This window comes from Podarcis tiliguerta, assembly GCF_965153285.1.
Source record: "Podarcis tiliguerta genome assembly, chromosome: 3".
Taxonomy (NCBI): Eukaryota; Metazoa; Chordata; class Lepidosauria; order Squamata; family Lacertidae; genus Podarcis; species Podarcis tiliguerta.
In genome coordinates this window covers 31,146,941-31,164,450 of record NC_139536.1, presented here as the reverse complement: position 1 = coordinate 31,164,450, position 17,510 = coordinate 31,146,941, and the positions used below count along the sequence as shown (strand labels likewise).

Genomic DNA, 17,510 nt, shown 5'->3' with positions numbered 1-17,510 from the left:
CATGCTGGCCAGATGACCCAGAAGCTGTACACCGGCTCCCTCGGCCAGTAAAGCGAGATGAGCGCCGCAACCCCAGAGACGGTCACGACTAGACCTAATGGTCAGGGGGCCCTTTACCTATTATTTCTGCAGTTGTCATGCCCAGCACCATGCAGTAGTGAGGTGAAGGTTTTGCCAGCACCCACCATGGGTCTCTGCCACCTTCCTTACTAGTGTGCAAGATTGGGCTGAGATTTCCATGCATACTATCAAAAGTAATCTTTAGCTTGGTTTACAAGTATCAGTTTAATAAGAAATTTCAGGTGCTGTCTGGAAGTACCAGCCTTATCCCTGGAAATATCTTCCCTTATCCATTCTTAGATGTTTTGAGTCCAGTTGTGGCTACACCACAGTAGGAAAAGCATTTTGCACATTCTCAGAGGCAGTCTTATTTTCTCACATATCTAGGGACAAAGAGGAAGAACTATTGTTAGCTACAGATGCTCAAGGGTTTTCTCCTCATTTTTAAGTGAACCAAACTGATTCACTCTTTGTGGACTAAACAGCTGTCCTTTGATTTTTTTAAACTTCTTTGGATTCTGTGATACAACTCTCAGTTCCACAAAGTAGTAAAATACATGTTGAAATCTGTATTTGAGGTTAAAATGTGTGTGTGTGTGTTATGATAGAATGCATACAAAAATGCCTATTTTACGAAGAATGCATTCAAGGCTATTGTGATTTTGTGTGTGAACTTTTTTATTAAATGGCAGATCAACCTAGTAATGGGATAAAATAGACATGAATTAAATAACCTGCAAAAGCAGACTGGTTGTCCCTACCAACAGTTTCTTTCCTTGAGGTCCACATGAATCTGGAGCCAGTTTTATGTCGTCTTCCAAAACAAGAAACAGCTTAATTGTTTAAGAGATTCTCTGAACTACGGGACAATTGTATCTTCACTGCCCCTGACTGTTCTGCCTTTTCTCTTACTACAGGATTTGTCAAATCCCCAGTGTCTTGAGCGAGGCAGTGCTTGCCCTTAGGAACAGCAAGAGCACAGCTTGTCATCAACAAGAGACAGGCTTCCCATGAATTACTCTCTTCCCCAAGCAGCTGCTCAGCACTTGCTTGATGACTCATAGGGGACCTGGCAAGCCTGCCAGCACCATCGGGAACCTTAGCAGCTCACAGAGTCCTGGTGGATCATGAGTGGCACACACTGCGTGTTTGGCAGCTCTTTGGCATGCCTCTGTGCTTCTCTGAGTCTCACTGTTGCTTGGGGTTTCCAGCACAGCCATATTGTGAGCGATAAATGTTCTAGGGCTGGGTTGGCCAGCTTGAAGCCCATAGGGCAAATCTCACCCCAAGCAATTTAATTATATTATTATAATACCTTTATAACATTTCTATCTCCCCTTCATCATAGAAGATGATCCCAGATTGGCTTGCAATTAAGTGGACTCCCACATAGCCTACCTTGTTTTAATTAATGCTGAAATGTCCAAAGTTTCTTTTTAAAAATAATACTAAAATAATAGTTTTTATTGATTTTCTTTTCTCATAACAAATATCCAGTGTCATTACTTAACATTCATTTTCCAATTTCCCCCCTCCCTGTGACTTCCCCCAACTTCCATTTCTGGTTTATTACATCAAATGTTACAGTCTGCTGTTTGTACATAACACTATGTTATATTTCTTTTTCTCTGTAAATAAAATTGTAAATGTTTATTTAAATCCTGCCAACGAGTCCATGGTTGTTGTTTTTTGTTTCTGCAAATAAGTTGTAAAAGGTTCCCATTCTTTTCCAAAGTCACTATTGTCCTGAAATGTCCAACGTTTCACTCAGAAGGGCAAGGCTTCCTCTTTTTTTGTCTAAAGTTCCCTGGCATGTGACAAGATTGCAAGGGATCTTACCTATTTGCAGGGATCTTACCAGAATGCTACTGTCCTTTCAGGGGAGACAGCTGCCTTCTGGCATGTCTGTTAACCTACAACTTGCAAGGAAGGTTGCTCTTACCTAATGTTTTTACTCTGCTACTTGATGATGATGATGATGATGATGATGATGATGTAAAAGGCACAGTTCTTATTTGAAAAAAAATACATCTGCAGCTCTATTTTCAACAGTTTAGGCAGAATCAGCATTCATTCCAACAGTCACCCATTCTTCATGCTCTTAGAGTTTATAATTGATTATATCACACTGGGGAATTTAAGACAGGAATAACTCTGGTACAAGGAATATAAAGCACTTGAGATAGGTTAAAAGTTGAATCTAAAGATAGGCCATACATTCCATTCACCTAGCCTAGATGAATACTCACATTGAAAAATCATACCTGACTTAGGATGCCTGACTTCGGAAGCACATTCATTCCCTCCAGGAATCCTGGGGAGCGTAACTTACCTCTCTCAGAGTTTCCATCCCCAGAAACTCTAAGCAAACTAGAGTGGCCAGGAATCTTGGGTGGATGGCGTGTTTTGAATGAGTTTTAAAGCTATAGGGCCTTTCCAGATGAGCTTTTTATATACATTCAGGATGGTTTGTGCTCTTGACGCTATCAGGATTGTCACACACACTTCCACATTTAAGTTGATTTGCATCTATCCACCCTTGGGGTGGTCACATGGCATAAGCAGCAATCTGCATGGTCTGTAGCTTCCAGCAAATATCACAAAACGTTTCACACCAGAAATATTCTGGTGTAGGTTCTTTTCCCTACCACTTTTGATGCACTATGAAAATATGTAGCTTGTGTTTTGTTTTGCTGTTTCTTTGGATAGAGCTCCCAGATATTTTGCACTGAAGGTCCTGAAGGTTGATTTACAACCCTGTATGGGACACGGGTGGCGCTGTGGGTTAAACCATAGAGCCTAGGACTTGCCGATCAGAAGGTCGGCGGTTCAACTCCCCGCGACGGGGTGAGCTCCCGTTGTTCGGTCCCTGCTCCTGCCAACCTAGCAGTTCAAAAGCACGTCAAAGTGCAAGTAGATAAATAGGTACCGCTCTGGCGGGAAGGTAAACAGCGTTTCCGTGCGCTGCTCTGGTTCGCCAGAAGCGGCTTAGTCATGCTGGCCACATGACCCGGAAGCTGTACGCCGGCTCCCTTAGCCAATAAAGCGAGATGAGCGCTGCAACCCCAGAGTCGGCCATGACTGGACCTAATGGTCTGGGGTCCCTTTACCTTTTATGGATAGAAAGTTTGACTAGTGAACCATTTTCCACCTCCACATAAGGTGCCATACTTCCCTATTTGGAAGGTATCACCAACAATTGCATTTCAAGGTCTACCTTCCTGCCTCTTCCTGCCAATCCACTAAGCAGCTCATCTTTACACTTCGTTTGCAAACGAATGAGCCAGAAAAATAATGCTGCTAGCATATCTAAGAGGACTGACAAATCAGCATGTTCATATTCTCCAAAGCAAGCTAATAGCCACATGCAGGCAGGTGGAGTCTGCTTATAACTACATTGACCCTTATTAATCAGAAACATGTCACCAGTATTTGCTCCATGCTAAACTGAAACAAATTCTCCTTAATTAAAAAATAATTCCCACTGAGCTTCCAGCTCAGAGTAAGACCCTGTGAGTTTATTATTGTTTTGGCTCATTCAGGGAGACTGTTTATCACAGCTCAAAGCATAACACTATTAAACCATATTAAATCCTGTATTAAATGGGATTTTAGTGGTGTCTTCCCTCCCACATTGGCCCTTTGCATAGGGATATATATAATAAACTAGATAAATGCTTCATTAGGAAGAGCATTGTTTCTTTCTAGACTTGAGTCATGTGTTCTTGAGCAATTCAGAAAAAAATAGTTTTATTTCTTCACCTTAAGAGTTTTTCCACCTTCACTAACAGTTTGCCCATATTTTAACTAGTCTCTGTTCCTGTGCCTTTAACAGCAGCTCAGTTGGCGCTCATTATTATTTCCAGGATATTATAATGCCTATCTAAATGCTATGAAAAACGTCCCTGATTGTTTCTGCACATCAGGATGGCTTTAAAGCTACCGGATCATGCCAGGATGAGTTGAGTTTTTTGTCAGCTGGCAACCCTGTTCACCGAAACTAAATAAAATTATATACTACCTCTGAATATTCCCACCATCCACACACTGTATGAAGCTATGGAACCTCTTAACAAATTTTGCAATATGTGCCCATTCTCTGTAAAGGATTTTTCTCTGTCCTCTTCATTTTAGGCTTGAAGCCTCTTGTGGGTGCAGGTTCCATAGCTTAACCACGCGCCGTTTGAAGACGTACTTTATTTTGTCTGCCCAACATTCAGCTTCGTTAGATGGCCACGGGTTCTAGTGTTACGTGGGGGGAGGGGAGACAGGCCAAATGCTTCCAGCAAGCCTTTCGCCCTCATTCATCATCATCAAGCGAATTTCAGTATGAAATGAGGTCGGTGCTGTTCCATTTTTTAAAATTCTTAACAGCACTTTGCACTTGGGAAAGGTTATACATAAAAATGAATGATAACCTTAAAAGTTGCGTAAAGAATTCAGAGCTACAGTTAATCTGGATTTTTGGAAGGACGCACCCTGCTCATAGCCAACAGACTTATTAAGCTCTCTTTCAGCAAAAGAGTATATGCAGCCTAACATCTGAGTTATCAGGATTAAATTCAGTCCTGAGGAAAAACAGCAACAATAAAACATGAGGAGAGGCCTTGTATTTTTCACTTTAAAAGAGAACACAGCGAGAGAACAGTAGACTCTCTGGCAGAAAATCAATTGTGCCCTCAGCATTCGGTTACCTGGGTGGCTTTTCTGTCATGTTGCATTGACAATCAACAGAGCTTATGCCCCACTTCGACATTAATTTTTTTAAATAAGAGAACCCAGTAAGCTGCCGTAATACTGCTAGTAATTATGAGGCACAAGAGGAAGACAAATAACACTTGTGGCATAAATCAAAGCAAACATAATTTTCTTGCAAGGCTATTGTGTTGTCATTGCAGCAAGGCAGGGGACAGGCCTTATTATCCTCTCCCTGGCTTAGCTTCTATGTGCACAACGTTTTCCATCCAAAGGTCTTGTCTATGCTACCACCCTATATTATTTCTACTCCACCTTTAATTACGGCTTCTCCTCATCAAGAAACGTGGGGAATGGGAGCTTTGGGAGAGTGATGCTGAGAATTCTCTACTGGAGATCCTTAGCTCAGAGAAAGAGGACCTCCAGAAGTTTGTTGTTGTTGTTTAGTCGTTCAGTCGTGTCCGACTCTTCGTGACCCCATGGACCAGAGCACGCCAGGCACTTCTGTCTTCCACTGCCACCCGCAGTTTGGTCAGATTCATGTTTGTAGCTTCGAGAACACTGTCTAACCATCTCGTCCTCTGTCGTCCCCTTCTCCTTGTGCCCTCCATCTTTCCCAACATCAGGGTCTTTTCCAGAGAGTCTTCTCTTCTCATGAGGTGGCCAAAGTATTGGAGCCTCAGCTTCACAATCTGACCTTCCAGTGAGCACTCAGGGCTGATTTCCTTAAGAATGGATGCATTTGATCTTTTTGCAGTCCATGGGACTCTCAAGAGTCTCCTCCAGCACCATAATTCAAAAGCGTCAATTCTTCGGCGATCAGCCTTCTTTATGGTCCAGCTCTCACTTGCATACATCACTACTGGGAAAACCATAGCTTTTACTATACGAACCTTTGTTGGCAAGGTGATATCTCTACTTTTTAAAATGCTGTCTAGATTTGTCATTGCTTTCCTCCCAAGAAGCAGGCGTCTCTTAATTTCGTGGCTGCTGTCACCATCTGCAGTGATCATGGAGCCCAAGAAAGTAAAATCTCTCACTGCCTCCATTTCCTCCTCTTCTATTTGCCAGGAGGTGATGGGACCAGTGGCCATGATCTTCGTTTTTTTGATGTTGAGCTTCAGACCATATTTTGCGCTCTCCTCTTTCACCCTCAATAAAAGGTTTTTTTTTAATTCCTCCTCACTTTCTGCCATCAAGGTTGTGTCATCTGCATATCTGAGGTTGTTGATATTTCTTCCAGAAGTAAACTCCTCCAGAAGTGGCTGAACTAAAGTGCCCATCATCCTAGTAACTGAAACTGATGGAAGCTGGAGACCAACAACATCTAGAGGGCCACTGGTTCCCCTTGTCCCTTGTCTTGGGGACAGGCAATGGCTGTTAAACTGATTCAAATCTGTAGTGTGGATATGTCCTAAGAGGTAAGATGAGCCTCATCTTACCACTTCCCTTTGGGTTCTTCAAACAGAATAGCTTCTCTAACACTACATGTGTAGCTGAAGTAATCTTGTCAAGTATTCACTACACTGTGTTTTGCTTCAGACCTGGTTTCTCTTCTACCTGGAGAACTCTCCAGAGTCTCCTTCAGGCTCTCAGTAGGATCCTTACCGACAGGCTCAGAATTTGTTTATTTTCAAAGTGAAACCTTCGGTAAACCTCTAAAAATAATCCCAAACTCAGGTGTCTGTTGAGTCTGAAATCACTACTCGACTATGAGTGTATTTTATTGGTTCTCACCAGAACTGGCATTGTAGGACTGATAAGGAGGCATTTGGTGTCAGTGCTTAGGGATTTCTAACAATTTCGCTAACACAAACCAGAAAATTCCACTCAGATGTATTTCTTCTCCCCACCAGGACTGGTGGGATTTGCAGTTCAGTGACATCTGGAGGGCCAAAGATTCCCTGTGCCTGGCATACACTGCCTGGCAGTCACTCTTCAGTTTCAGAAAAAAAGGTGTCTCTCAGCCCTACCTGGAGATGCTAGGAGCCGAACCAGGAATCATCAGCAAGGAAAATGGATGCACTACCACTCAGCCATGGCCCTTCCCCTCAAGGAAGGGTGCCCAACAGATTTGTATTTTATATTTGAGCTCCCCAACTTGCCATGGGCTGTATAGGACGTCACAGGACAAGACATCGGATCACTCGGATCAATCCGAGGAACAACCTTCTGCTCCCTCTAGTCCTGATCCGGTCCCTGACACACAGCGTTGGCCTACCAATTTCTCCGACCCATCGGCCGCACGACAGTGGGTTGAGCACAATTTTCCCCCTGGTACTATCCTTCGCCTACCTGAGGGATACCGCATCCGACACTTTAGTGCTGGTCCTCTGTCCTCCCTTCCGGGACTGGTGAATCGTCACACTCGCCCACCTAGGGCTGGCCCGTCTGTTTCCTCTGTTCCCGGAAATTCGCGTCTGCGTAGATGGCCCAGTCTGTTCAAAAAAGGCACCGGAAATTAGTGTGACTCATAGAACAGCTGCCTCATGCAGTATCAAGCTAAGAAGACAGTTCACATTCTCAGTTCACATTCTCAGTTCATATTCTCTAGAGCATGCCCCTGCCTGCATATTATAGACAGATATATTCAATGCTTAATACCCTAACCTCTAATAGCGCACCTTGAATTACTGTATGCTAGTAGGTTAGACAGAACCACATGAACATATATACTTCTCTTCTGATGCAAGGGTTGGGGTAAAGTAGGCTCCTATCCGCATCCCATAGTTAATATTCTGCACTGTGGAATGTGGGGGTGCCTCTTTTAATGTTATTTACCACTCTCAAAGCTCACTCTCCTTTCTCACTCTCAGTGAATTATGAGTATATATACCCTATGTTTAGATTGTAAGGGCAGACTCCTTCAGCACTCAGCTGCGCCTGAGGAAGGTTCTCCTGCTCCAGGTTCTGGTACTGTATCTTATCTTTATGTAATAACCTTGCTCCATATTCAGTATCCTAGACATAGACCAAAAACAAACCAAAAAGAATTAACCTGTTGTAATCAATAAAATCTTAAATAATTTTAAGAGAAATATTGGTGTCTATGGTAATTATTTTTTAAGACCAAGAAATTGGCTTATGAAGTAAAAGCTTTAATTGGCTGTCCTTAGGGACATACTAGATAATCTTTACTCATAATGAAAATAGACATACTCACGACAAGGACCCACCACCAATTCTGGGATGCTCTTGTAAGATCTCACAGGGCAAAAAGACCTTTCAACTCTACAATTCTGTGATTCTATGTCTCCATTAGTCATTGTATTGTAATGTATTGCCGTTTTACCAGCTTAAATAGAAGCCATAATTAAAGTCTATCACATTTAGACAAAGGAAAGCCTGGAATGAAATGGATCAAATAAATGAATAAATAACATTCATATTATTATAAAACATCATGTCACAGCAAATAAATGCAGAGCAATACAGAAGTTCCTGAGTCATACGACAGTCAATCACAGTAAAATACAATCAAGGATAATTGAGTGAACACATTTTTGATATTAGGTTCCTTTTCAGATGTTTTCCTGTAATTTTAAGTGCTTCAGTTATAGGTGATAAAAACAACTAAAGTGCTGTTTTTAATAACTATTTTGTTATAAAAATAAAAGGGGGGGAAACTACAAGAGGAAATCAGTACTTAAAACTGCCACCACCCCCCACCTGCGGGAACAGAAACTGACACTGAGGCAATTAAGAGAGGATATTAAGGAGGCAAGTAATGGGGGCCAGAGGCATTCTTGAGAAATAAAGATGGTGGCTGACACATTCAGCAAAATTGTGAGAGAGGAGAGGGATACTGCTACAGCTGCCTCACGAGTGGGAGTGGGAACAGGCAGTGTCTGAAGTGACCAGGGAGAGGAAGACACAGTGATGGGGGTGGAGCAGAAGACAGATGGCCACCAACTTGGATGACTTGGATTGGCCAAATTCATGCAGGGTAAGTCTATAAAGAGCTTCTAGCAACACTGAGTATGTTCTGCTTCATTGTCGGAGGCAGTGCACCTTTGATACTAGTTGCTGGAAATCACAAGTGTGTAGAGTGTTGTCGACCCCAGGTCATGGTTTGGGGCTTTCCATAGGCACCTGGTCAGTTTCTGTGAGAATAGATGCTGGTCTAGATGGGTTGTTTGTCTGATCCAGCAGACAATTCTTATGACAGGGGTAGGGGGAAGAATAGGGCAACAGAGTACAGGGTTAAGATGACAACCAAGGGAGTCAGGGGAGGAAGTCAGTGCAACCCGAAAATTTCCCTAATGGAGGATGGTAGAGGAAGATGGAGTGATTGGCTCAAGTGGATCCTCTTGAATTTGCATGATTTTTACACTGGATCCCCACAAAACAATCAAATCAAAGCTTACATTGGTGTCAGCAAAGTCACTTAAACAATGCAGATGGAGTCCAGCGGGGAAAATATCACTATAGTGATGTTTAAAAGAGGGTGGAAGGCACTTCAGAGAGTGGTCTGGCAAACAGTCCTCTCACCTTCCTCTAAAAGTGTGAGGCACTGTGGGTTGGGGCAAGCTGTGAGGGAAGGGAAGTGGTTTGGGGTGAATTGTGAGGGGATAGGCAGGGAGTGGGCAAGACATAAAGGGAGTAGGGTTTGGTCAATTACAAAGGGAGGAGGAGTTGGCCAGGTGTGAGGGAAAGGGGTTGGCAGGTAGGTGGGTCTAGCAAGCAGAGCAAACAGGGACAACAGCCTCTAGTTATTATTAAACCTATTACCAGCCCTTCAACAGCATGTCCCAGAGTGGACTAGGACAATTTAAAATGCAGAATTAAAAACAGTTAAAACAAGTTATAGTTAGAGGAATGAGGTGGGTCTTGAAAATGCACATCTCAGCTGTCAAGCCACACGTGAAAACTATATGACACCTGAACAAAGAAAGCGGAGTTGATTAATCACATGGGTGCTACATTAATTGAATCCACAGCATTTTGCAAATTAATAATTTTGAAAATTATTCTGAAGAGGAGGAAACTTCCTTTTGTTTTTAACTGAGGCACACATTTGTCCTTGCGGGAACCCTCAGACACAGGAAAAAATGCATCTTATAAGAGGGTTCCCGCAGTGACAAATGTGTGCCTCAGTTAAACATGCAGGATGGGGGTGGCTCCAGTTCTTGGTTCATTTTAAACATTATTAATCAATTCCATTGCCTCTAAGGGAGAATAAATTTTCTTAAGGTGATCCCACACTTGCTTGCATTGCTTGAAAGTATTTGTATTTTTCTTCTGAAAGTAAAAGAAAAGAAAGAGATGTCACAGTGGTAACTATTATCCTGTCTTTGAATAAGTGTACAGTGGTACCTCAGGTTAAGTACTTAATTCATTCCAGAGGTCCGTTCTTAACCTGAAACTGTTCTTAACCTGAGCTACCACTTTAACTAATGGGGCCTCGTGCTGCCGCCGCACGATTTCTGTTCTCATCCTGAAGCAAAGTTCTTAACCCGAGGTACTATTTCTGGGTTAGCGGAGTCTGTAACCTAAAGCATCTGTAACCCGAGGTTCCACTATGTTGTTCATTTGTGGTGTTATATCATATATGTGTTTGACCAAACTGTGGGAGGCAGTGGAAGACAGGAGGGCCTGGTGTGCTCTGGTCCATGGGGTCATGAAGAGTCGGACACGACTAAACGACTAAACAAAAACAAATCATATATGTGTTGTTTGTTTGTTTGTTTAATTATTTATAGCATAACATGTATTCCTTTGGATTGTCAGAAAGCCTCAGCCTAGTGGTTTGGACTGGCTCCCCAGATCAGCAAAGTGATCTGTAAAAACTGCCACTTGCTCCCCCCTCTCTGCTGCCACAGAACCTTCTCTTCTCCTCCCTGTTCCAAGGGGGCAACTGTGATAAGCAAAGATAGCAAACAGAAGCTTGAGATGCCATCAGACAAGGGCCAGTCCTCATTTTACTCAGCCTACAACTTTGCAGTCCATTTGGTGTCTAGCAAGCTAGAGGGGGAAAGACTGGAACTCCGCAATCCCCACAGGAGGATCGAGGTGGAAAGCAAACTAGTCAAGCAGATGGCAGAACCCTGCTTTTGCACTCTAATAACCAGCCGTGAATAATGATCTCAGTTTCTCGGTGTCAAATCCACCCCCAGCCCCTCATCCCTGAAAGGTCACATAAGCAGGATTCAGAATTAACAACAGGGTCACCTGATTATTCTTGCCACAATAGTTGTTTGTTATGGTTGCTCAGTTGCATTATTTTTGCAAGACCTCGTTTACTGCGGCTACAATTTATTCTTTAGAGAAAGCACGTTGTCATTATTGCAATTAAATTGTTCACATGCTGGCAATGTACGGGCGGTTGACGACCTTTGTGTTAAAATTTCTATAGGCACATTCTGGGTAACAAAACTACTTTTAGATAATAACTATGCTTTTCCAGGAGAGGTGTTTTTTTTAATCTCCAGAAAGTCATTTTCCACAGTGTGTTTCCAACACAGCTCATTTTCATCAAGTAGTTGCTAGGAGGAAGGTGGGGGAAGCATTGGATATGTTAAAAATATACCCAAACAGGAACTGTTATTTTCTGCAACACCCTTGATATAAGTTTTACTTGACTCACAGGACAAAAGCTTGATGTTTAATTTTATGGCTATGAATTCCCAAAATGTGGTGGAAAAGACAAATTTGTCAATGCAGGAGAAAAATGGATGTGGCCAACTACTTAAAATGCAATCCTAACCACATCTACTCAGAAGTAAGTCCTACTGAATTCAATGTGGATTACTCCCAAGTAAGTGGGGTTGGGATTGCGGCCTTAACTACTCATGTTGGTGTTAGAACCATAGAATATTTTATCTTGCAGTAGATTTTTTAAATTATCTTAAACAGGGAGGTTGCTAAGCACTTCAAAGATTGAGAGGGGGGAGGTATAGACACAAATTTGCAAGTGGTAATTTATATGTACAGATGAATATTTAGAATGTAAAGGTTATATAGAAGGCAGACGGACAGTTGCATCCAATTCAGCAATTTATTCAATTAATCTTCAATTAACTGGCATCCTGTTCCAGATCTATAATTTGTTTCCCCCCATTTAATTTCTCAACAGATCTTGCCCCAAATCAGTTTAATCCCCCAAAGACCCTCATTAATAACTCTCAAATCATCTCTAAATCAAGTCCACATTCTTGAAGTGAAAGATGTAGAAGTGAGTAAGATGGGAGAGCATGATAACCTTTCCCATAAATTTGGAAATCTATGGGGTGACAGGTCCCTTGTTAATAGTCCTGCATCCTGTTAACAAATTCAGGCTACAATCCTGTACTTCTAAGGGAGCAATCCCCGTGGAATTCAGTGGGGCTTATTTCTGAGTAACGTACAGTTTCTTTGTCATTGAACCAACCCTAGAAATTGTGGCACCTGGGACCCCTTCTGAACCAAAGTAAGATGCTTCTGAGTTTACTTAGGTGCTATTTCTTAAATCACAATGTTTACGTGGCCACAGTAGTTTTGCAAGGGAGAAGAATGGGGAGAAAACCAGAACAACTTGGCAGCAACCCTGTGAGCAGCCCCACGAGGAACACCAACCACCACTGAGGGTTGGAAGCATTAAAAAAAAAGTTGCCTGCAGTCAGACATCTTACTGTCCAGAATTTTACAACAGCTTGCAAGTGCCCTTATTTGCATTTGAAATCATGTCCCACACAACTTTTTTTTTTAAAAGAGTCTGCATTCCCTGCTTATCAACCCATAAAGCTTAATTGAGCTGGAAATATTCCCTGCTTAGTGTGTCAGTCAGACAAGTGTTACCCTTTTTAAAGAAACTATGCAAGCCATCTGAGAGACAATAGAGTCCTTCTGTTCCTTCAATGCTTTGATGAGATGTATTACAGATTTTCCTACTTGGTGCATTCATGACGTGTCTCCCAACCAAAACAAAATGTATATGCCGTCTTGTCTGGTGAGTCTAATATGGGTGTTCTTTAATAACAGAGGATGCGGGTAGAACACAACTTCTTCCATGTGCTGAAATAAGGTATGGAGGGGGTTGTGTAGCTAGGCGGGCCAACTCCAATTTCTCTGTGTACTGCCACATCTCCTTGCATCTCCAAGATGCCTCCTGACATCCATGCAGTGAAGCTACAACAAAGGGAGATAACTTGCTTGGGGTGTGGCTTCCACTCAGGGAAAGACTGTTTGGCCAAGGGTCCCTCTTCAAATAGAGGGTCTCTTTGCACATCCATCCACCCATGCATCTGCAGTACATGGAGCCTAGTCTATTAGGGCAAATTGGGCATTGTTCCACCAAACTTGCTTTGCCTCCAGACAGGCGCCATCTGCCATCTTACTTGCATCCAGTTCAGGTTGTGGCACTCAGTGTTGCCATTATAGAACTAAGCAGGGGGGAGGAGGGGGGCAGAAACTGGAACACACCCTCCAACATTTCACTGATGAAAATAGGGATGTCCTATTATTATTAGTAGTAGTAGTAGTAGTAGTACCCCAGCCATCTGACTGGGTTGTCCAGCCACTCTGGGAGGCTTCCAACATACACAGTTATAAAAGCATAACTAAATATTTTTTTTAAAAAAATCCGTATACAGAGCTGCCTTCAGATGTCTTCTAGAGGTTGTATTGTTTCTTATCTCCTCCGCTACGGGGTTGCATAATTCCATGTCCTCCAATATTTCTCCAATGAAAATAGGGACATCCTAAAGAAAAGCAAAACGGGACGTGGCTGGCGCTGTGGGTTAAACCACAGAGCCTAGGACTTGCCGATCAGAAGTTTGGTGGTTCGAATCCCTGTGACGGGGTGAGCTCCCGTTGCTTGGTCCCTGCTCCTGCCAACCTAGCAGTTCAAAAGCACGTCAAAGTGCAAGTAGATAAATAGGTACCGCTCCGGTGGGAAGGTAAACGGCGTTTCCGTGCACTGCTCTGGTTCGCCAAAAGCAGCTTAGTCATGCTGGCCACATGACCCGGAAGCTGTACGCCGGCTCCCTCGGCCAATAAAGCGAGATGAGCGCTGCAACCCCAGAGTCGGCCATGACTGGACCTAATGGTCAGGGGTCCCTTTACCTTTACCTTTAAAGAAAAGCAGGACATTCTGGGATCAAATCAGAAACTGAGACGCCTTCTGTAAATCCAGTACTGTCCCTGGAAAATAGGGACACTTAGAGGGGGTGCTAGAATTAGTTGGTCCTGCCTGCCATTGGCTCTGGCTCTGCCTACTGTTTGGCTCCCTGCCTTCCAGCCCACCAGTTCCAACGGGCATCAGTTGCCACTGGCTTGAATGTGCAGGTGATGACAGAGGAACAGAGCTTGCTCACGATTCCCTCCACACCTTTCCATGCCCAGAGGGGGGTCATGTAATCTCCCTTAATAGTTCAGCCAGATGAAAATAAAGCAACGGCTCAGAGAACATGTGCAACAGCTTCATTACCTCTTATGTTTTTCTAGCTGATATGTATTGTGGTTGCAGAGGAGGGGTTACTAGGCTGGGATTTTCTTCCTTCTAATTTTCTCGCCTATAGGGAGGTAACACTTGCAATCTGGATTTATATAGCCATTTCGTTTGCTGTGGTTACAGGCTTTAATCACTGCAGGGAAGTAGGAAAAGTTCTAGTTTATTGGCTGCAATCTTGAAAAAACAGCACCACTTATTTATCCCAATTTTCTTAAAGAGCTTCAAAGTGTTGCTGAAATAAAGTGTTAGGAAGCTGCTGGGGCAGCATTTGGAAACCCTTGAGGGGCAAGAAAAATGCAGCCTTCTATTTTAACTCTCTTAAAAGATTTCTGCCTCTGGTTTGTTGCCTTTGTTTTTGTTGTTATGTGTGCCAGGGGACCTTGGCTGTAGTTTAGTAATTTGGGAGCCTCTTGAGGTCCTGCAGATGTTGCTGCAATAGCTCATAATTGGGAGTTTATTCCAGGCATGTTGGGTAACCACAAAGGACAGTTTTTGAAAGAACTGCTTGATCATTGTCTCTCCACCACCCCCCAACCTAATCCAGTTCAACAGTTTTCTCTTGCATTGCATTAGTGCTGTTGCTGCTGCTGACATTTTATATCCACTTCTGTATTCTGTTCATCAAAGGTTTGTATTGTCTTCTGCATCCATCTGGCTCAAGCGCAGCAACTTTAACTGCACAGGGGCACAGAATAGATGAGGGTAGCATCGAATTTCACATCTTGCTTGGTAGCCCTAGGTGACCCGAAATTCCATGTAGGCGAGTGAACAGCCTGGCAGAAGAGGTGTGGACCATTCCATTCTTCCTTCACCAGCCTACTTGGTTTCTATGCTAGACATGGAGGAAGGAAAGTCTGACCAGCACAGAGTAATCCATCCCAGCCTGCCAGGTGGAGTTTGTACCTTTTGTGGGTTTGTTTGTTTATCTGCAAGGCTGGTTTAGAAGTATATGTTATACACAGGAGGAGAGGGTCTCTTAAACTAGTACAGAGGGATTAAGAAAATGGAATAACTCTGCTGGACCAAAGGTCTGCCTACTTGAGTAGAATCCTGTTTCCTATAGCGGCCAAAAAGATGCTTCTGGGATTCTGGAGATGAGGAAGAGCATGAAAAGCTCTCTCGCTAGATATGAGGGCAATAGTCTTAACTGCTCCCTAGGAGCTGTTATTATTCAGAGGCCTGCTGATCTGGAAGATAGCATATAGCCATCGTGTGTAGCCAACAATATTCCTTTTCTCCATAGAGATTGCCAGACTCTTTGTTTGGCAAGTTCTAGAACGCCGCTGAATCAAGCTGCATTGTTTAACGTCAAGCAGGTGCAGGCCTGCCATGTCTCCAGAGACATAACTGTGCCTGCAGCTTCAGATGAGATCCAACTTTGTGTCTGCTCAAAAATAGACTTGGAAATATGGATTCTCGGCTAGACCCTGCCAGCCACTCAACCTCCTGCTGTCTTCATTATAATAAAAGAAAACTCATAAAACATTGAAACAGCAAATAAATAGCTCTGCCTTGTTGGCCCCTGAAGTTCACCAGATCAAAAACACAGGCTGCAATTACTATACAGCACACTGCTGGTTGTATTTAAAATGGTAACACTGGGGAGAGTGATGACAGACTCCTCCTAGCTTCTGGCCACACCACACTGCACTAGGAGGAACAAAACACAACAAGCCTTGGATTACTATGTCGTCCATACTCACAGCTGTAGTCTGCTTCTCTCCAAAGAACTGTAAACAGTAATCAACACTTGTTCTTGTCTTAACAGTATGTAGTTTGTCTGGGGGAGACAGACCATGAGCCCAGTTTCCGATGATACTACAATCCAAGACTTGTACTTTGTTGCTCCTAACAAGGCCAAGATCTGCGGAGAAGCAGTGCAGGAATTCCTGAGCATGCTGCTCGTTTACATCAAACCACAGTTAAACCCAGCTTAACTGTGGTTTAACGTGATCTGTGAATACAGCTGTTCTTTGCTCTTGTGAGAGTAAAGACACCGTTCCACAATTCCGCCCCTCTGTTGTTTTAAAACCACTTAGTCTCTTTATTTCCAACTTTCAAAAGGCTTTAATTGATAGTTTGTATTACATCCATTCACCTCACATGAAAACAAGAGAGTTAAATGCACTCGAACACCACAAGGGCATTGGCAGGCAATGCTTCATGGATTTGTCAACTTTCACAGCAAGTTGTTTCAAAATCTCCTCCGTGTTTCTATGGAAACTGCAAAATGGCTGTGAGCCTGTAAGCCACACCAAAGCACTCTCCCTGTAGGGCACATTATTTTCTACATGCCCTGGCCTCCCCGTTGCATGCGCCTCATACCAGCTTGTCCTTAGAATTAGAAACACTGCCCATTCCCAGGACCTATAGGGAGCCAAAGTTTTGTTTCTTTCTTGAAACAATTCTCCCTGCCTTCTTCATAACCTGTACCAGGGAAGTTCAGAGCTCCAGCATTAATATAAACAAGATAATACAAACCGACATTCCAACCCAATTTTCACAGGGTTTTGGGATTCATAATCTCAGACACGACCTTTCTGGATGGTATCCTCTTCCAGAAAGACTATTGGAAACCTCCTTGAGATATTCTGCTTCCTGCTCATTAAATCGTGATCTTATTTAACTCACCTGTTATAGCACAACTAAGGCTGTGTACAGATTTTTGGCTTAAAATGTGTCTGGACTGTGTTTTCCCCCTTCATTTGGATCAAGGTTGATTTTGGGGGGAGGGGAATCAATCAAAACACAGTGTTTCCCTTTAAAAAAAAGAATGACAGGATCGACACAGGACAGATATTGATATGGACCCCTGGGTTCTGTGAGGATCTGACATACTTGGGCAGCCCCGGATAGGGGAGGAGGAGGAGGGGCTTGAAGGCTGGTGACCAGGAAAAGAGGACAAAGTCCTCACCTTATGACACTAAAGAGAGGGAATCAGAACTAATGGCTCTCTTCATTGCCCCTCCTGCAGAGAGCAGAGCCTCATGGGGAATGGAGGAATTCTTCGACCAACCAGTGGAAGGGACTCCGCAGGAAGAGGAGGTGGCAGAGCTAAAATCAAGAGGTGAAGAATACAAGTCTTGTCACCAAGAACCATGCACCTTTGTATGTAGGAACACTCCCACCCACAACTACTGTGTCCAGTTCTGGACACCTCAGTTCAAGAAGGGTATTCACAAATTGGAACATGTACAGAGGAGGGTGACCAAGATGATGAAAGGGTCAGGATACCAAGCCTTATGAGAAGAGGAGGAGGAGGAGGAGGAGGAGGAGTTTGGATTTGATATCCTGCTTTATCACTACCCTAAGGAGTCTCAAAGTG

General features: G+C 43.3%; 1 long non-coding RNA gene across 1 annotated transcript; it reads right to left on the bottom strand.

Moving 5' to 3' along the window:
• Positions 1-266: 266 nt before the first annotated feature.
• On the bottom strand, positions 267-17,234 carry LOC310674838. The gene is made up of 7 exons (XR_014509775.1): positions 17,100-17,234; positions 15,006-16,049; positions 12,217-12,314; positions 7,592-7,716; positions 7,051-7,193; positions 2,003-2,070; positions 267-443 (listed from the first exon to the last, which is right to left on the bottom strand). It is a non-coding gene; the product is annotated as an uncharacterized lncRNA (long non-coding RNA).
• Between the last annotated feature and the right edge of the window lie 276 nt (positions 17,235-17,510).